The sequence below is a fragment of the Panthera onca genome, chromosome A1 (assembly GCF_046562875.1).
Source record: "Panthera onca isolate mPanOnc1 chromosome A1, mPanOnc1 haplotype 2, whole genome shotgun sequence".
Classification (NCBI taxonomy): domain Eukaryota; kingdom Metazoa; phylum Chordata; class Mammalia; order Carnivora; family Felidae; genus Panthera; species Panthera onca.
This window is the reverse complement of record NC_138339.1, coordinates 16,680,443-16,702,241: the sequence shown is the minus strand read 5'-3', so window position 1 is coordinate 16,702,241 and position 21,799 is coordinate 16,680,443.

The following is a 21,799-nucleotide window of genomic DNA, read 5'->3' as shown; positions in this document are numbered from 1 at the left end:
TACATTGCCCAAGCTATCTGACCAAAAAACAAAAACAAAGACACATTTGTATTTAAAAGCAAGATGGAAGTTTACATCCAACCCACATCAGCGAAGTATGATGGTCAACAGCGCAGGAATTATAGAGCAAAAACACCAAACCCAGAGATTCCACCTCTTTGTATCATGTTGTTATCCTGCTCTCATAGATGTTACTACCTGATCCAAAAATTTCTGTAGACTTAAGCTCCTACATCACATCTGCATCCAAGAGAAATTAGGAAGGGCAAAATAAGGGCACAGTAGCTCCCTTATAAAGAAAATTCCTAGAAGGGCACCTGGGTGGCTAAGTTGGTTAAGCATCCCAACTCTTGGTATTGGCTCAGGTCAAGATTTCATGATTTGTGAGTTCAAGCCCCACACTGGGTTCTAAGCTGACAGCAAGGAATCTGCTTGGGATACTCTGTCTCCCTCTGTCTCTGCCCCTCCCCAATGTGCTCTCAAAATACATAAAATAAATATTTAATAAAATACTTCCTGGAAGTCACATATATCACTTTGATATCTTTACTCTGAACTTAATTACATGACGACGATTATCAGCAAGAGAAACATGGAAATTCAGTCTTCATTTTAAGTGGACATTTGTTGAGTTAAATATTGTGGAAGTTCTCACTAAAAAAGTGGGGTGGGGGGAGAAGATGGTGAGAATTGCCAGCAATCTCTACAACGGGTATTTAGGGATGTACTCCAGAATAGAATAATGCAATGTATGTGGTTTTTTTTAATAATAAAAAGGGACAATAAAAGGAAAATTCAAAAGGATTCTAGAGTAGAGGAAAAATGAAAGTCAGTATTCTGTGTCTAGAGACATGAGGCGGGTACTTGAAAATCTCATAGGAATTAAAATCCTGAGCTTTCAAAATCGGAGATGTGGTTCTGCTCTTGGGTCCTGACTAGATAGATGCATAATCTTAGGCACAAAAATTGAATGCTCTGTAACTGTGTTCTGATATATAAAATAGGTGTGTCAAACTCTGAAATGTTTAGAGGCAGTTGGAATTATGGTAATAGGTCATTGTTCTTGAGATCAAACAGATGCCTATTTGAGTCTCTGGCCATGAATAAATACTTCATTACAAATGTTAATAAGACCAAAACATGATACTGATATTGTGGAGAGGGATAATTATTCAATAATCCTGATTTCATGTCAAAATATTTTAAACTGCTATGTTGTTAGAGCAATGACATTGTGGAAGCTGTAGATTATCGAGACTATTTATGGCTTTGTTTTATGGCATCAATATCCATTATGAAAATTTGACTTTCGATCACTGAACTCTAAGAGCCAATTATAATGTTTACTGACACTAAGGGAGTCAAAATCATGAACAATTCATACAGGGGGACTGGAACCACGAAAGGTAGAAAACAGATGTTACAAAAGGGGCAGCGATTATCCAAAGGTTTCGAAAGGACTTATCTGGGATTTTCAAGCTTCATATGAACAGAGCACAGTTTTAGGATGATATTGAATATAGACTAGAAGTTTCCTTAGGAAGTTAGATAAGTCAAACCAATTCGTTTGTTCAATTGGCCCTAGACACATTCTGCTTTAGAGCATCTTGACTAGAAATAAAAGTGCTGAGACACTCTCAGTATGTTTAAGGTGAAATTGTCTAGATGTGTATTTTATGGACATGACCTTAGGATGAAAATGGCCTTTTGAGCACAGTTCTTTTGAAACACATTTTGTACTAAAGGGAATTATTACCATTTTGTTCCTTCTCATTGGCTATCTGTGCACAATAACATTTTGTTAATGATAGATCAAAGCTGAAACTGATCTGATGAGAAGAACATCTCCTCACTGTTTACATAGAAATCTACCCCACCAAATCCCTGAGAGAAGAAGAAAAATGAGCCTCCAAGATTTAAGAAACCATTGAATTTAAAAAAAAAAATAAAAATAAAAAAAAAATAAAAAAAAAGAAACCATTGAATTTAAGAGCCAATATATTTTTTCTTCCAAATGGATTATTTTTCAATGCAAAGTATAGTTGAAAGCAGTGTCAGTTCAAGTTACCTTGAGCTGTTAGATATAACATTACAGAAAATGTTGGAAAATAAAGCTATTAAATCTCATAGATGTAATATTTCAAAAAAAAATTAAAGAAACATATGGTTTAAATCCTAAACATATAGAGGAACTAACCTTAAAACATTTTTAAGTAAAAATGTGTTACTTTCATAATTAACATTTGTTAACTTCTAGACATAAAATAAGTCATTTCATTGTCTCGTCCATGGGAGTTTAATGCTTGAATTAGAACCATCAGATAGCCATTAGACCAGGTTGTCTGCAAAATTAAAAATGTGGGATATTAAACAGCAAAAGTCCAAAAGCTTTATATACAAAAGCACTTTTTTCTCCACCCTATCTCAGAAATGGAATTTAATGAACTGCCCCTGAAATAAGGGGATCCTTGGCAGGTGAAGGGTATACTGTGCCTATGTGGGACAGATATTTCTTGAGAACACAAGGAAAGCCCTACCATAGCCTTTGGCTACCGTTCGAGGCTTTGTTTACAATCCTATAAAATGTTAACACCATTTATTCCTCACTTTTATAATTAGACATTTCCTGCATAAACTGTAATAAAATCCAACCCACATCACAGCAAGTTTACGTTAAAAACCAGGGGAGGGGCACCTGGGTGGCGCAGTCGGTTAAGCGTCCGACTTCAGCCAGGTCACGATCTCGCGGTCCGTGAGTTCGAGCCCCGCGTCGGGCTCTGGGCTGATGGCTCGGAGCCTGGAGCCTGTTTCCGATTCTGTGTCTCCCTCTCTCTCTGTCCCTCCCCCGTTCATGCTCTGTCTCTCTCTGTCCCAAAAATAAAATAAACGTTGAAAAAAAAAAAAATTAAAAAAAAAAAAAAAAACCAGGGGAAAGTACTACAATAATTGAACTGCCTCATATATGTGAAGAGACAGGCATGGAAGTATCAGACTCTAACGTGACGCTTTTCTTTATATAACAGAATTACTTGCATATTCTGGCTTCCAAATATGACTATCAAACAATTATGCTTCTCAAAGTGCATTGCAAATTCTGTTAGAAGTCAGAAACCAATATCAACACTATTATGCCTTTTTTTTTTTTTTTTGCATTAACATTCTGGGTACATAGCAGATTGGTATTGCATCTTAAATTGTTTTACCTCAATTAACTTTACAAGGTGTTGATTATTTATCTGTATCTTTATGTATATACGTATGTATGTGTGTATAAATGGAGGTTTTCATTAAAAAGAATATGGCAGCTGGCTGAACAAGTTAGAAGTGCCTAGGGTTTTCATTAAGGAAAAGGAAACCAGGAGCAGGCTGAAACCCCATAGGCATGAGCTGAACTTATTTTTCACAGGCAGGATGGGAAGATCCAGAAAACAGCCAGTTGCTATTTTGGTGTTTGTCCCTCAGGGAAGGCCTAAGACTTCTTTCAAAGTCCTTCCAACTTATTAATTCAAGCCAACCCATAAGAAACTCTCTTTTATTTAATGTAAAGTAAACGGATTAGAGCTTTTATTCATATCTGCAAACTCCTTTCACAGCTGCACCTAGGTTAGCATGTGACTGTAAAACTGCACGAAGGTGAATGTGTGATACAAAATGACCTCTTCTTGGCTTCTTCGATCTTTCAACTTCCACAAAAGAATATCCCTTCTCATTTATCCTGGCCAGAAACAAACTAGAAAGAAAATGCTGTAGTTCAACTTTATAAAGTGGATACATCGGGGCGCCTAGGTGGCTCAGTCGGTTAAGCGTCCAACTTCAGCTCAGGTCACGATCTCACGGTCCGTGAGTTCGAGCCCCGCGTCGGGCTCTGGGCTGACGGCTCAGAGCCTGGAGCCTGTTTCAGATTCTGTGTCTCCCTCTCTCTCTGACCCTCCCCCGTTCATACTCTGTCTCTCTCTGTCCCAAAAATAAATAAACGTTAAAAAAAAAAATTAAAAAAAAAATAAAGTGGATACATCAAAAAGTGATCACAGTAATATTGAAGGGTGTAGCATTAATATATCAAATACTTTTCTATGAAAAGCAACAGGCATTTGGAAAATGGAAGATAAATGCTTATTAACAATGGGATATAAAATATGAAATACTTAGAGGTAACTTAAACGTAGGTTAAAGAGGGATACCTGGATGGGTCAATCTGTGGAGCATCCAACTCTTGGATTTTAGTGCAAGTCATGAGCTCAGTTTTGTGGGTTTGAGCCCTGCATCGGGCTCTGTGCTGATGGTAGAAAGACTGCTTGGGATTCTGAATCTCCCTCTCTTTCTGCCCTTCCCTCATTTGTGCTCTGTCTCTTTCAAAATAACTTTAAAAAAAAAAGCTAAATTTTGTTTAAGTATGTTAAAGTACACTGAACACTGAAAACTACAAATCATTGCTGACAAAATTGAAAAGGACCAAAATTAATTTGTCCATGGATTGGGAGATTCAGACAGTTAGATGCCACTTTTTCCTAAATTTGTCTATACATTCAAAATATTTATAATAAAAATCCCAAATTCTATTTAGTCGAAACTGAGAAGGTATTTCTAAACTGTTACAACAAGGAAAATAACTTAGAATAGCCAATTGTTAAAAAAAGCAGAATAATGGTTTACACTGCTGGATTTGAAGTCATAATTCAAAGCTACAATAATCTATTCTATATTATAGAAATCAGTGAAGACAAAGAGATTTTAGATTTTCAATGCCTACATTGGAATAGGGACTTGCCAGACATACTACATAAGAACTCTTACAACTCAATGAAGAGAATGCAAGCAACCCAATAAAATGCCCAGAAATGTGTGGAAGCATTTCACAAAAGAAGATAAGAATAATCTATATGAACATGAAAAATGCTCAATGTCATTAATTTTTGGGGAAATTCAAATAAAACTTACAGCGATATACCACTACTCTATACATGTTCTGATTAAACTTGAAAAGCTGAGTATATCAAATCTTGTGTTAGTTTTCTGTTGCTGTAAAATAAAACAACAGACACTTACTCTCAGTTTGCATGGGTCCGAATTTTGAGTAAGGATTAGCTTGGTGCTCTGCTCCTACTTAAGGGGTGTCTGTCCTCATGTAGAACTCAGGGTCCTTTTCTAAGCTCACATGCTGCAGCAGAATTCATCTCTGAGGTCTCCCATTTCCATGGTGCCTATACGCTGGGATTGCTCTCAGGTCCTGTAAGCCGCCCACGTTTCTTGCCACTTTATCTTCCAATCCAACAATGAAGAATCTCCCTTGGATCAATTCCCTCTCACGTTTATTAGTTCACCTGATGAGATGATGCCCAGTCAATATAAGTCATCTTCTTTAGAGTCAAAACCATACCATTTAACATAACCTAATCACTGGAGTGAAATAAACCATGTTCACAGCCCAAGGGATTATGTAGGGGTTTCACACAGTGAGTGGGAATCTTGAGGGAAATCTCAGAATTTTGTTAACCACATACTATGGGCCAAATGTTTGGGTCCCTCCCCTCCACCACCACCAAATTTATATGTTGAAACTCTAATTCCACTGTTACAGTATTTGGAGACGGGGCCTTTGGAAGGTAGTTAGGTCATGAGGGTAAAGCTCTCATGATGAGATTGGTGCCCTTGAAAGAACAGATAAAAAAGAATTTGCTTCCTTTCTTTGCTCTTCACCATGTGAGCACATGAGAAGAAGCTGGGTGCAAACCAGGAAGAAGGTCCTCATCTGACATGCAGTCTGCCAGTGCCTTGATCTTGGATTTCTCAGGCTCCAGAACTGTGAGCAATAAATGTTTGTTGTTTAACTCTATGGTAATCTGTTACAGTGACCTGAGCTAACTATGACACTGCAGATAATAAGGATGTGAAGCTACTGAATCACTAATATGCTGCCGGTGAGAAAACTACAACATTACAATTATTTTGTTAGATAAGTTGACAGTGTCTTCTATCATTGACCATGCATCAATAGGTATTTGCCCTAAAGAGAAAAAGGAATATGTTCACACAAAGTTTTATAGATGTATATTTACAGAGCTTTATCCACAAATGCCTTCAAACTGGAAACAACACAAATATCTGTAAACAGATGAATGGATAAAGCAAATGTTGAATAGCTCTATAATGGAATACTATTCAGGAAGAAAAAATTTAATGAAGCACTAATACACACAATAATATGTATGATCTCCAAAAGCATTATGTTGAGGGACTGTTTTATTTCATTTCATGGAATGTTGAAGAACGCAAAATAGCTTCTATAGAAAGTAGATTCTGAGGCTGAGATAGGGAAGAGTTTCCCCAAATAGGCATGATGAAATTTTGTTATGAGTGGAAATGTTATCTAACTTTATGGCTTTTTGTGGATGCTTGAGTTTAAGCATTCATAAACACTTACACTGTGTAGATTAAATGGGTGCAGTTTATCAATAAAGTTGATAAAAATAAATTAGGTACAATAGAAGTTCTTCTTAACAATATAAAATTTTCTAGTTTCCAATTGTTTTAATAAGGCCTATTCTTAATTTTGGCCAAATATTGATTATGAATATTCATCTGATATCTTAAATGGATTTAAGAAGAGAAGTCTCCCTCCAGAGATTCAATATCCTTCTTTGTTTCCCCTTCCTTTTATAACTACTTTATTTTCAGTTAAGATTCACCAAATTCAAGAAAAGTTACCTTACACTGAAAGTTTCATTACATTCATATATTAAAAATATATATATTTTAACAATTTTTTAAATCTTATATATTAAAAAGTTAACAAGTACTTCATTTGGAAGCAAAAGAAGTATCTTATTTTTTCCAAGTTTCTACTTTTAATCATTTTCCAAGATTTATATTTGCAGATTTAGTTTTTGTGATGTAACAAAATTATTCTTTCCTGAATACTCTTCTGTTCTTATCTATTTTTTGAAAATAGACTTAAAAGTTGTATAATTTTATTTGCATCATTTCCTTTTAAATGTAATAAATGACTAATATAGTTTCCCCATTTGTAAGTACTTATTTCAATTCTATATGCAAAGAAATGTACTAAATCTGTAGCAACCTTCATCCTAGACTTAACAGATCATGTAATATACAGAATAGTTACAAAGATTAATAATAAATTATAACCCAAGGCAATAATGTCAAACCACGTGCTAGAGGTACAAATAATTTATGTAGAAAGGACATAGGGATGTGCTGATATTAATTATAAATGGAGAAATATTTTTTAATCCTTCCAGAAAAGGAATCCAGTCAAATTTGAGCACTAAGTGTTAATTTATTTAGTCTAGGGTACAACAAGGAAATCAATGATGAAAAAACAACTAACCTCAAGAAATGAAAAGAGTTATTACATTAGATGAAATCCAAAGTCAGGACTCATCTGTTTATTATATATTTATTATCTTCAGTTTGTACATTTTTAACTTAAATTCTGAAAAACTTAAATATAATTCTTGTAGAGGCCAACATAAATTACAAAATCAGACTATTCAGTGTGAAAGGAGACAGACTCTACCGCTTTATGATACGAACATGGATTTATAGGAAGGAGTGGAATGGTTGCTACCCAAACACACAGGCAACGCATCACCAATACCTTTATTCTCCATTATTCTGGCATATAGAACATTCCTCAACTTCTCTAAAAATTAAAGTGTTTTATTCATTGCTTATATTTTTATTTTTCATCCATTCGAGTCATCATTGATTGGTAGAATATGAAGCAATATATTGTTTTAAATTATGTTTCAGTTCTGCCTCCCTCTTTTTGCTACTCTTTTAATTCCCTTTAAAAAATAATTTGCTTGCTGGGCACCTGGGTGGCTCAGTCAATTAAGCGTCTGACTTCAGCTCAGGTCATGATCTCAAGGTGCATGAATTCAGTTCATCAGTTCGGCCCCACGTAGGACTCTGTGCTGACTGCTCAGAGCCTAGAGCCTGCTTTGGATTCTGTGTGTGTGTCTCTCTCTGCACCCCCCCCCCCACTCACGCTCCTTCTCTTTCACAAATAAATAAGAATTTAAAAAAATAATAATCTGCTTGTTTTGTTACAAAAGCATCTTAGCAATCTTCTTTTGTTCTAGTATCATCATCCCTTTGATATGCTCTTCCCCATTGCTTAAGAATTGCTTCCTGAAACAAAAATGTTATTAATTAATTAACATTATATTTGATAATCTTTCTTGACCTAAGTTTAAACTTTTATATATCACAAAGAGTCTTTATAAATCTAGTTCCAAATGGCTTACCCACCTTTACTTTCCACCAGGAAATCCTTTTAACACTATGTGTTATGTGTCAGCTGCAAAACACAACTTTCTGTTTCCTGTGTATCAAAACCTATGTGTCTCCTTGACAGTTTATCAACTATAGAATCTTCTTAAAAACCCATCTCTTCTCCTTACAACTTGTTGACTCTTTAAATCATGGCTCAATTTTGCTGAGTCAGGGATAGTTATTTCCTACTGTCCAGATCCAAACACACTTAAACAAATGTCTTCTCTGCTTACATGTCGCCATGGATAGTCCATTTTCAATACATTTAGCATGCCGTACAGTGGTTTTTAATTTATCTTTCTTTGTCCACACAAAATTTGAGCTTCATAAGGTCAACACCAACCAGTACCTAGCAATCTACCTTTCATAGGAGGCATTTAATCAATGTTTATTGGCTGAGGAGTTTGGGACTAGTAGTCCATAATGCACTTAAGAACATATTTTATATTGAATATGCATTTTTATATTAGTCATGATTCTTTGTCTTTTATTCAAAACATACTAGTCATGTATAAAGTCTACGCACTAGATAAAGCAATTCCACTGAAATCTTGCTTATAGACTGGCAGCATATTAACATGATGCTTTTATTAGAAGTTTCATTTATTTTGCAAACTAGCTGAATATAAATATTCTCATAGAATTTTAACTCCACAAGCTGGTGACAGTACCTTAGGAGTATCCCTATTGTGTAAATTCTGTATCTTGATAGAAGAATAGAATCGTTTTTTCCCAAGATTTTGTTTTTGTTTTTTAAGAAGTTATTGAGCTCACTGGACTGCAAAATGCAATAAATGTCTTCATTTCACTGCCAAGCTATTCAGCTGTGCAAGAGTGGGAAGAGTTGGGTGCTCATTTCTTGATAGCCCAACGGGTTTGTCAAGAAGTGGAAAGTACAGCCAAATTTGCGTGACAAAATAAAACATGTTTAGTTAGCACCAATCTGTTGCTAGAGAAAAAAAAAATGTTTTCACAAATATTTATGTTTTAACAAGTCTTGCAAGGAAGAGTAGCATATTTCCAGAAAAAATAAATAACCCACAAGGGTACCTGGGTATTTCAGCTGGTTGAGTATCAACTCTTGATTTCAACTCAGGTCATGATCTTATGGTTTGTGGTATCAGCCCTGATTTGGGCTATATGATGACAGGATGAAGCCTGCTTGGGATTGGGATTCTTCCCCTCCCCTGCTCATCAGCATGGGGGTGCGCTCGCTCTCCCTCAAAATATATAAATAAAACTTAAAAAAAAACCCACAAAGTTTTTAATATCTTCTGTCCACTTGTCTTCTATTTTATCTCTAAAGCAAATCTCCATTACAGGCTATTTGTGCTCCGGAGTGGATCTTTCTTTGGTCGGCTGCAAGGACGGGGATTGACCCGTGACTCTTGGTAGAGGAAGAGCAATAAGAGATACTATGCATTTTAAGAAAATGAAACATCACAAGATTGGAAAACTTGGCAAATCATTACATGAGAAATCAATGAAAATAATTAGTCAGGATGGGTGAAAAACAGAGTATTGAGGAAATGGGAAAGAAACCATGGAATCCAATCAAATTTAGAGATTTGGAAGAGGCCCTGGAGACACAGCTGAGAGGAATTGCCTGAACTGCTTTAAAATTGCACAAGTATCTGGGTGCCTGGGTGGCTCCGTCTGGGTAAGCATCCCACTCAGTCAGTTAAGCATCCCACTTTTGATTTCAGCTCAGGTCACGACCTCCCAGATTGTTGTTGTTGTTGTAGTTGTTCTATTTTTTTGTAATGTTTATTTATTTTTGAGAGAGAGATCCACAGTGTGTGAGTGGGGGAGGGGCAGAGAGAGGGAGACACAGAATCTGAAGCAGGCTCCAGGCTCTGAGCTGTCAGCACAGAGCCTGATGAGGGGTTCGAACTCACGAACCACAGATCATGACCTGAGCCAAAGTCATTGGACACTTAACCGACTGAGCCACCCAGGTGCCGTAGGATCTCCCAGTTTTGAGATCAATCCCTGATTGGGTCTGCTTGGGATTCTCTCTCTCTCCCTCTCTTCTTCCCCCACTCATGCTCCCTCTTTCTCTCTCTCAAAATAAATAAATAAACATTAAAAAAAAAAGATTGCCCAGGTGCCACCCGCAGAAGAGATATAAATTGTAACATGAGCAGTGAGAAAATCACAAAAGGCAAAAAGCTGGCCTGGATAACTGATAAACCTAGCCTGCACAGGTTTTGAATTTAATAGGAGAAAGACAAGTCTAGGTAATACTTCAAGAGCAAAATGACTTGGATAAAAATCGATTTTTTCTTTCAAAATTGAAATCTAAATTCCTGTGTTTACCCATGTATTTTTCATGGTGTGGAAATTTTCTGGAAATTTGTTTATTGTGAAAATATATACTTTTATTTAGTTGAATGAAGATGTGAAACTCATCTAAATGTAATGTATATTTTTTGAAGATTTGAAAAATAATTTCTGAATTCCCACAACTATTTCAGCAAGTGTTACTAAGGCATTTAATGCATTAGTCATTCATAAGCCTAATTAGATCATACTATGAATGTTTTCAAGAGAGAAACTCCTGTAATTTCTACTAAAACAGAAAATGTCAAGGAAAACAAATAGGACTTTTTATATAATATTAGATAAATGCTTCAAAAACTTTTGCTCTCCTGCTGAAACCTATCAACATTTATAACATAGGCAATGATACCCTAAACTTGCAAGCTCAGTCCTATGAGTACCTTGTAGCCAATGAGGACCTTGACCCATGAACCATCAGGGTCTGACACTGGTGTTATCATGAACATTTTAGAACTTCGCAAGCCTGCTGACTGTTGATTAACCCTAGGTTGCAAAGGAAGCCACAGTCTTCCTGTAATACAGTTATCCTCAGTTTAGAGTACATGGGAAGCATCTGGAAAGACCATTATAAATGCAGGTTTACAGGCCTGGCCTCTCCTCCAGTTACTATTATTCTGTAGTGTATAATGGGACCCAGGGATCTGTTTATGTGAAAAAGCACCTCAGGGAATTCTAATGGAATCATTTAGGGGTAATACTCATACTATGAAAAACTCTATTCTTAATTTTTTGTAAGTTTTTAATTGTTATTCTTAATATTCACACTGATTTTGAAACGTGTCATTTCTATAAATATGTCTTCTAGGCAGAGGACTGAGTATGTCATTTTGTACTCACACCTATTCTGAATTGAATAAGCTACCTGGTAACAAGAGACTGCCGTTTGTTTGATTTTAAACAGAGCCGGTGATTGAGTAACGACAAATGTTTTTGCATTACAGTTATGTTTCTGATGAAAATTGCCTATGTAGAAATAGCTTTGTAAACAAACAAAAACTGCCTTAAGTTATAATGGTTGATGATGGGAATCTAGACTTTTGTTCACATTCTCAAATATCACTATTATTTCATAGTCAACACCCATCATGATAGTCCATGTAATACACCAGTGTACCAATAAAATATCAATGTCAATCCTTCACTAGGGGACTACCATTCCCAAAGTTAGGGTCTAATGGGTGAGATTGTGGATCCAGAGGAGATAGTGGAATAGAAAGAGGATGATCCCTCATGAAAGAGAAGAGAAGAGAAGAGAAAGAAAAGAAAGAAAGAAAGAAAGAAAGAAAGAAAGAAAGAAAAGAAAGAAAGAAAAAGGAACAGTAATAGAAGAGAGAATGGCAGAAGGGAACACAAAGTGGTTAAGTTCCATAAAGAGTTAGTATCTGTGCTAGATTATACAGACCTGAATCCTATTCAGGTTTTATTTTATTTTGAAATCAAGAGATTATGAACTTTATACTGAGTGTTCTGCCTTGTCCAGTAGATGTACATGTGGTGGGAATAGCTCTGGTCTTCTAACAAGGCTACATTCAGTAATGTGTGCTCTGTAATTTATGAAATACACAATTAGATAATTCCACACGCTTTTTACATTATGAAAGACATTGTCAGGGTATTTCATTGGCTTGGCCTGTCTAGAAGCCTCATTTTTAGTTCATTTCATTATCTTACACCAATGCATCTCTTTAAGGTACAGGTTCTATCAGTGTCAAGTGACATATCTGTGAAATAGCACTTTGTCAGTCAATCTGCATGGCCATCCTATGATGTTTCACTATGTTAAATTATGGGATATTTTGCAAATAATGGCATGACATAAGACCCTTATTTCTTACTAATGAACTTTCCTCTTTCCACCCATCATGCTGACTGCAAATCCAGTTATGAATAACTCATAGATGTTGTTATATCTCCTTTGTTTATTCATGTAAGTTTATCATATTAGATTTCTTCGCAAGAGTTATTACAGTCCCCTTTTATTTTTTCTTAGTATCAGTTTCTGAAAGATGAAGAAATTTCCCTATCTCAAAGCAAGGCAATCTTGAAAATTATTTTGACATATTTTGAAGGATGAATAAGTGAATATATGTGAGTCAGTGAGAAAAAATGAGAAACATTAGGTTAATTCAATAAGATATAAAGTGTGAACTTGAAAATAAATTATTAAAAAAAAAGAAGATATAAAGTGTGGATAGTAATCATACTCTGACAGAGATCATATAGTTTACACTAAAATGTAGTGCCAGACAGGTTTGGTTTCTGCTGAGATTATGATCTAGTTATTCCAAAACAGTGCCATATGTGTGTATGTGTATGTGTCTGTGCACGTGTGTATGTATCTCCAAACCTTATAAGGGCAGATGTATGTGAAAGGAACATAAAATGAAACGTTCTTGCGTGAAAACAACAATGACTCAATTAACCACAGCCCTATGGATGGGTAGTTTTCAAAATCCTCATCCCTTATTTTCCCATCTCCATTGCTGACATAGTTTATCTCATGGTCTAAATAAGCGTTCCTCAATCCTAATATGCCATTTGTTGCTGGGTTTTGAATATATTTTCACATGTCTGAAGTGAAATAAGAAAAATATAATGGGTTTGTCATTCAAATAAATGCATCCAATTTATAAAACAGCTGATCATTTTGACAATGTGACCTTCTAATCTTTTTCTTTCAATATTCAGGCTGACTTTGAGATATAGCCTTTTTGTTTGTTTATGCGTTTCTTTTGTGATTTAGTACGTTCTTTCCAGGTAAAAGTCAAAAGTAGCAATTGCATGTTATATTTCGAAATTTATTTTTAATTTATGCTGATCCATTAAAGATATCCTAGCAGCCCTAGCCTCCTCCATTCCTATCCTTAAGGAAATGAAAGACAGTGACTGACAATCTCTTATCCACAGTTATTTATTTAGTTTTTTTTTATTAAACCATTTGTTGCAACTGAGGGAAAAAAGTAGATACTTCTTTCCCACTTATCTTTGTGACATTTTGGGTACTAATTTTAATTAACATAAATTTGATATGATGTCAAAATGCTCTGGTTCCTTGAAAATGTCAAATTTTAAAGTGCTGACATTTTCTTGGAAAGAGCAAGGACCTGAATGAGTTAATTAGGAAGGGACTGGTCACTCAGAGATTCCAGTGTAAAATGCAGTTCATTTCTGCAGACAAGAAAGTCGCTCCTGAAGGTGACAGTCTTCTTTCAACTCAGTGCTAAAATTGCCTTCCATATGACACCATATGACACATGATTCCCACTCTGTCCCCACCCAGATGTTATGTTCTTGAGGACAGGGACTTATAATATTCATCTGTTTGTCTAACACTTAATAACTGTGCTTGAAACCCAGTAGGCCCTGAATGGATATGTCTTGAATTAATGTTGAAGCAGGAAGAGACAAGGAAATATTAACAAGCGAGATTTTGATTCACAGTAAGGGTAAAAAGCAGTTGAGAATTTTACAGAGAATATTGACTCTTAAAAAGTTAAGACTTGGATTTGACAAAATAGACTAGCTTAAAATTTGGTAGTTTTGCAGAATAATCCACGTAACAATTAAAATTTAAGAGTTTGGAGATTATGAAGTGAGACAGATACATAAAGACCTGAAAAGTAGTCTAAGGCAGCTTGGTGATATGAATGGGCTAAAAACAAATAGATTGTGACCTTTATTATAGTTAGATAACAGGGGACATATTTTGCCTTTCTTAAGTAGAAAATTGCTTTCTTCAATTATGGTTTGTGTGTAAAATACATTATAAAATGAGTTTAAAATAATTGGTTTAAAGACAATGCTTGGTTTAGCTCTTTTAATGAGTTAGTATAAATTTAGAAAAACAAAGTGAATAAAAATGATAGTCCTAGATTCTCCCACCACCATCTTAATTTTCAATGCTTTTGGGAAATGTAAATCTAGCTAGCAATTATGCCTGTTACAGGATCCATGAAATTAATATGTTTATCTCTTACTCCCCAAAAGAGGAAAGGTAGGTCAAATTAAATTAACATCAGTTTGTTTAGTCCTTTAAATACAGTGGGGACTTAATAGTGTATAAAAGTGTGTATTAATTGTGAATTTATGTTAAATGTGTGTTTAATTTTATCATCGTAATTTTCATATGATTTGGAAAGCAGTAGAGGGAAAAAAAGAAGAGAGGGAAGACAAAGATATTTGTTTCAAGGGCTGTGGCCCTAATCACAAACTTGTAAAACAAGAAAAATAATCAAAATCTCACAGCTATTAACATTTCGTTAAGTTTAGGGTGAAGACATCGGGCCATCAACATATACTGAGGGAGAATTTGTGAGTGACATGGCCAATAATGGATTGTACTCTCCATGTTTTGTGCTCAAGATTTAAGAATATGGACCATGAAAAGCTACGCCGCCCCCTAATTCCCAACAGGTAAGGCTGATGGAAAGTAACGCTGGCAAACCAGTACTACTGACAATAAGTTTGAGATCATTCCAGAATTACAGTATGATCATTAAAATTGAGTACAGCTTGTGACCTTACTGTGAATCCTAATTTAAATGTAATCAGAAATGTGTGAAGCTTTGATTTCCAAAGTTGCCCACATGTTAAACTTACCTGATTTCCAGTCACTGCATTTTTTAAACCAGCTGGGCTACAGTGAAATTATTTTGTGTCCCTGCTGGGCCATAATGAAATGATTTTTTACCCGGTTTGAAACTCACGCAGATCCAAACGAAATTGAAACTGAAGTGAAATGTACTAGGTGTCAACCACGAAACCAGTGCCAATATCCCCCCGCCCGGCAAGTGATTCCTAACTGAAACAGCAGGCTTCACATTATATAATCTCAGCAGATTTACAACAGGAGTTAATCTCACAGACTATTTGAGGACAACTGGACACTGTTAAGTAAATAAAAAAAAAAATAATAATAATAATAAAAAAAGGCTGGTACTAACTGTTGAATTAAGAGGATGTCAACTATAGATTTTTTAGGTTAAAATTAGTGTTGATGGTAGAGATAGCCAAAATTATCATGAGTCACGGTATCACATTCAGTTTTCTTTTCTGTTTTGTAGCTTCTGTTTTATCAATTTGTGTGTTAGATGATTATTAACTGACAAATTAAGATCCTTGAATTAACACATTAAAGTTATCAGAAATTTGGTATTTACTTTAAATCTGAAACAGACATGAACTCAGAGATTATTTGTGTACCTTGAAAAACAACGAGCAGCAGAAATTACATTTCTGTATCCATGCTAATCACTGAGAAATTTAATTTGGCTTAGTGTTATAAATATTGTTTAATAAAAAATAAATGACAGTTCTGAGTGAATATCGTATGCCTTTAACTTATTGCAATATTAACTCTTGTATATAATTTCCTTCCAAATTTTAAACAAAATGGTGCAGTTTATTCATCTTAACCTTCCTCTTCACCATGGTAGTTAAATAGAAAAGTACAAAATGAATGTTGTTTAACTATTAAAGTGCGGCTGACTTCTCCATCTCAGGCTCTATGAACAATATTGCTCTGGAATGTGCTCCTGCTTTTAGTAGTTCAGATCCCCTCAGTTTTACCTTACCAGAAGCATCCACCTTGATTTAATATCCACTCAGAATATCCCTCCTCTCAGCAATGGTGAAGGTTTTGTACAAGTATATCAACATTCTTTTCTTGATCCTTTTTGTCTGATGACATTTCAACACTTCTTTTGCTAGAAACCTTATTTTGAAACAATTTTTTTTTTTACCAATTAATATATCAGCCAATTCGAGCATAATACAGATTTTGCATGTTTATGTGTGACTTCATCTGTGAGAAACACTAGGTGAATGAAGTAAACTATATACACCCAGCTGGGCTGAGACATCAAGAAATGCACAAAAAACAAAAATGCACACAGAAAGACGTCTTGTAAGGAGGAGCCACATGCATCCACATCTGGTGTTTTAATTACCTGTCTGCTTTTAGAGAATCTGCCTTCCGCCACTTTGCAACAACTGGTAAACTACAATTTTCTGGCAGCCATCTTGGCTCCAAACCTTTCTCTCTCTTTTCCTCTCTGACTCTCGTGTATTGTTTCATTCTGTCAATCCTTTTCCTCTCTGACTCTTGTGTACTGTTTCACTCTGTCAATCCCTCTTCACAAGATGTCCAGGAATATAAGACACTTATGGAGAATTTTCTCCCAATAATTTTCCTCCCAAGGGCACGGATGAGACTGCCTCTTTCACCACACTTTTCCTAGTAACCATGTCTAGTGGGATGTCTGAAAGAGCATGCTTTTCGGCTACTCTAAGAACACTCTGCAGAGCAGGAGAGGTGATTAAGTGATTGATTGTCTTGACCACTTCCGCCAAGGGTGCATTTATCTTGGTACATCAACCCTACACTGGGTTAAGCCCTTAGCTACGGACTCAGAGAATCAATCCAAGTAGTGTCATTGAACTTATTAGACATGGGATTCTAGTGTGCCAAGGAGTCTTTCTAGGATATTCCACCTACGGATGTCAGTTTAATAATTTGCCAGACCTAGAACTATCGAACATACTAGACAGTGACACCAGCTCAACAAGGCATTTGACCCCATGTAGACATTCTATATGTGTAACCTAATTTGATGCAGATTGCAAATTGAGTAGGAATTCAAATTAATAGGACCCGATTTGATCCCTCTTTTATTGGCAATGTTTCTGACATTTTCATAACCTGAGATAATGAAAGATGTAAACATACCAGGTATACAGAACATCATTCTCATCTTAGGAAGATTAGTATTGATACTATCAATATTTGGCTTTATAAATTTCCTTGTCTTTTCTACAATAGCTAAGTAGCCGCTTTTATAATACACTCTTGTCTTTATGTATGTAAATGCATCCAATACAGACCAGGTCCAACTGTTTTTGTTTGTTTGTTTCTTTTTGTTTTAAAGCTATCTGTTAGCACTTTAGCTTAATATCCTAAAATTATCTTATTTCTCATATTTTCAGTGTCTTGAGAGAATTTTACTATCTCTGCCATCATACTGTCTATAATTACTGGTGAATTTTTTATATCTTTTGTATTAATTTGGCTTTTTTTTGCATCTCTGTGTTCATAAAATTAAGTGATTTTTCTACTGGGGAATATAATGTAATTTTTAAGATTTAAATAAATACAGCGACGCCTGGGTGCCTCAGTCAGTTGAGCATCTGACTTCTGCTCGGGTCATGATCTCATGGTCAGTGAGTTCGAGCCCTACATAGGGCTCTGTGCTGATAGTTCAGAGCCTGGAGCCTGCTTCAGTCTCTCTCCCTCACTGCCCTTCCCCACCCCTTCACAATCTGACTCTCTCTGTCTCTCAAAAATGAATAAATGCTAAAAAAGCTAAAGATTTAAATAAATACTATATATATAATATATATATATAATATATATATGTGTTTGTCTATAATATATGTTATATATTATTTTCTTTTATGCTGATTATGCCTCATTTGATATAAATGCATTTTCAATATTATTTATATCTGTAATGTATTTCTTACCTTAATTTATCTGTTATCTTCTGCTTAGCAACCACTTTCTACTCAAGATCATATAACTGTATATATTTGCTTTAATATTTATATTTATCATTTAATATCTAGAATGTATTTTGGAATGTGAGTAAAAAAAAATTCAACTGAGTTTCCACAAGTATTTTAACTGAGGTTCTACAAATATTAACTTACTGTGTCCTTCTCTATTACCTTAACACCCTAGTATCAGTCAATCAATCAGTCAGACCAACTACATATCACCTGATAAATCACAATAAATAAAATCATATATCTGAAATAACTTGATCATTTTGAGAAGTGGCTTTAATCTCATATTTTACAATACCATTTAATTACACTTTTCTTGGCCTGCAATATTTTCTCATACTAGCTTTCAATACACTAATCTGAATAATTAATTCAAGATAATACAGAAATAATGAGAAGGAAACATTATAAAATAGAAATCAAAGTGGACATGTAAAAGGAATGAAATAAGTGTGAAATTGTGAAAATTGCTTCAAATTGTTCCTTTTTAAAAAAATATTATTTATTTATTTTTGAGAGAGAGAGAGAGAGAGAGAGAGAGACAGAGAGAGAGAGAGCCTGACGTGGGGCTCAAACCCATGAGCTGTGAGATCATGACCTGAGCCAAGGTTGGATGCTTAATGGACCAAGCCACCCAGGTGCCCCTTAAATTGCTCTTTTTATATTTCCCTTATCACTTTGAACACATCAATTCTAAAAAGTACTGAGATTTCAATTTTTTAGGAATAATGGTAATTTAATTTTTGAAGTAATTTATAATGCATTTCTTTTTTTTGGCAAAAGTTTTAGTCCTCTGGAGGACTTGGACCATCATTGCCCAAGGCAAGCATAAGGTAGATATCACTAGGGAAGCAGAAAAGTATGGCATAGAGGTCTTTTCCATGAGAAAGGAAGTGGGGATAAAATGTTTTTCCTCGCGGCCTGGTGGAGGGGAGAAAGTTGGAAAGGGAAAACAAAGGTCCTTTTCCAGAGATTTAACATGTCTACTTTCTGGATGTTCAGTTTGGTTGAGGGGAAAAACATGGAGAGGTACAAACACACCTGCTGGTTACTGGTGGAGAATTATGAAAAGTAGAGAAACTTTGGTTCTACTTCCTACTTGGAGCAGAAGGTCTGATAGAAAAACTTAAATTAATGTCCTCAATTGTTTTCTCATGCCCTGTACAAAGTATAGACATGATCTAGAAGTTCTTATATAATATACTTGGGGAGAGGGGGCATGAGGGATAGGGATCTGAAGTCATCTGAGAATGAAGAATCTTGGCGTTGGCCTTGGGATTGCTGCAGTGCATGGTGAGGCGATTCCATAGATAAGAGGCAGACGGATCAAAGCTGGTGACCAAAATGGAGGTGGTGCGTAAATCTTAGAGGGTCCTCATTTCCCATAGACAATTAGTAAATTCAGGGAGAAGAACCAACACCCTGGGGGCTTATGCCAAAGCACCCAGGTATAAATCCAGAGAGGCCTTTAGTAGCTGATACAGTGAAGACATTGGCCAATTCTCAGACCACAGAGATGAACTAATTACAACATATCAGTCGAGTAAATCAGAGCAAGATTATACTATTCAGTATTGTCTATAATATTCTCTGGAAAAAACCTCATAATCTGTAAGATTCCTCATCTATGTTTTTAACTTCTTTTTTTAAATTTTTACTTTATCTGATTTTTAAAGAGCTATGCATCTCAACGTAAATAAGGCCTTCAAATGAAATACCATATAGACACAGTAACTTAAGTCTGTTGAAAAATTTATTGGAGTTTAGAAAATTTCATTTTATCGTTATCAATAAAAGCACTCAATGAGGAAAGGCTTTCCTTACAATTATCAAAATATATTTCTTTTGTTTATTTTTATGTGTTTACTTATTTATTTGTGTATTTTTTTTTAGAGAAAACTTGAATGAGAGTGAGTAGAGGAGGAGCAGAAATAGAGGAGAGGGAGAATCCTAAGCAGGCTCCATATCAGCTCAATGCCCAATGTGGGGCTCGATCTCACAACCATGAAGTCATGACCTGAGCCAAAATCCAGAATTAGAAGCTTAACTGACTGAGGCACCCAGACACCCTTGTCAAGATATATTTTAAAACATACTAATAAAAATAGCATTAAAGTTCAGACACAAATGTCTATATTGTTGGGAAATTGGCATAAAATAGATATTATAACTTCATATCAATAATATACTCAATGAATTCTATTGATTTAACTGGCTACATGCTTAAGAAAATTAAGTTAACTTTCTGCCCCATTTATGCACTTAAACAAAACAGCTCAATGTATTATAATGCTAAAAAGAGAACTAAAATATATAGACACTTAGAATATAGTATGTATTATAGTGACAACATACCCATTCATGCTTACATTAATGGACAATTTTCAGTTGCCTCTGCCGTGTTCTATCAGGCTCATAAAGTGAGACTTTCCTTTTTTTTTTTTTTTTAATTCAAACTCTCCACATGAATGATAATACCCACCATAAAGGATAAACGACAATGGAGGATAAAGAATAATGTAAAAAAAAAAATAATAGATAATGAATTTTCTATGGGAATTTTATTGATGAGAAATTAAGAGGTTGCCTGTGCAGGGTCACTGGATATGATCCAATCACAGTGACATGATTGGTCACTGGATATCTCGTTGCAATGGGTTGGGTATTGGCCATTGAGGATTCTTACTTAGTGACCTCATAGTGCTAAGTCTACTTTTCATTTGCAATCTGACCCTTGAAATGGAAGACAATCAGGGGCACCTGGGTCTCTCAGTGGGTTAAGCAACCAACTTTAACTCAGGTCAAGATCTCGCAGTTCCTGAGTTTGAGCCCCATATTGGGCTCTGTGCTGACAGTTCAGAACCTGGAGCCTGCTTCAGATTCTGTCTCCTTCTCTTTCTGCCCCTCCCCCCGATCAAGCTGCCTCTCTCTCTCCCTCTCTCTCTCTCTCTCTCTCCCCTTCAAAAATATATAAACATTAAAAAAATTAAAAACAAAAAAATTATTTAAAAAAAACCAAATACAATAAATTTAACAAAATACCTGCAGGACCTCTAAATGGAAGATTACAAAGTTCACTGAAGAAAAATAGAAGAACTAAACAAAATAAATAGACTATTAATATGCATAAGAAATCTCAGTATCAGTAAGAATTTTGTTCTTTCCAAATTGATTTATAAATCCAATGCAGGGGCATCTGAGTGGCTCAGTTAGTTAAGCATCCAACATCCTCTCAGGTCATGACCTTACGTTCGTGACTTAGAACCTCCTATCAGGTTCTGTGCTGACAGCTCTGTATCAGATTCTGCTTTAGATTCTGTGCCTCCCTTTCTCTCTGCCCCTCCCCCACTCACACCCTTGTCTCTCTCTATCTCTCAAAAATAAACATTAAAAAAAATTTTAATAATAAATCCAATGCAGAATTTACCAAACCTAAGCTTACCTATAACCTTATCTATGATTCAGCAATCGTACTCCTGGATATATGCATAAGAGAAACTAATGCAAACTAGTCCGCCAAAATCACAAAAAAGTCCACGGCAAAGTGTTTAACAGCCAAATCTGAACCAACCCAAATGTTCATACTACACATTAG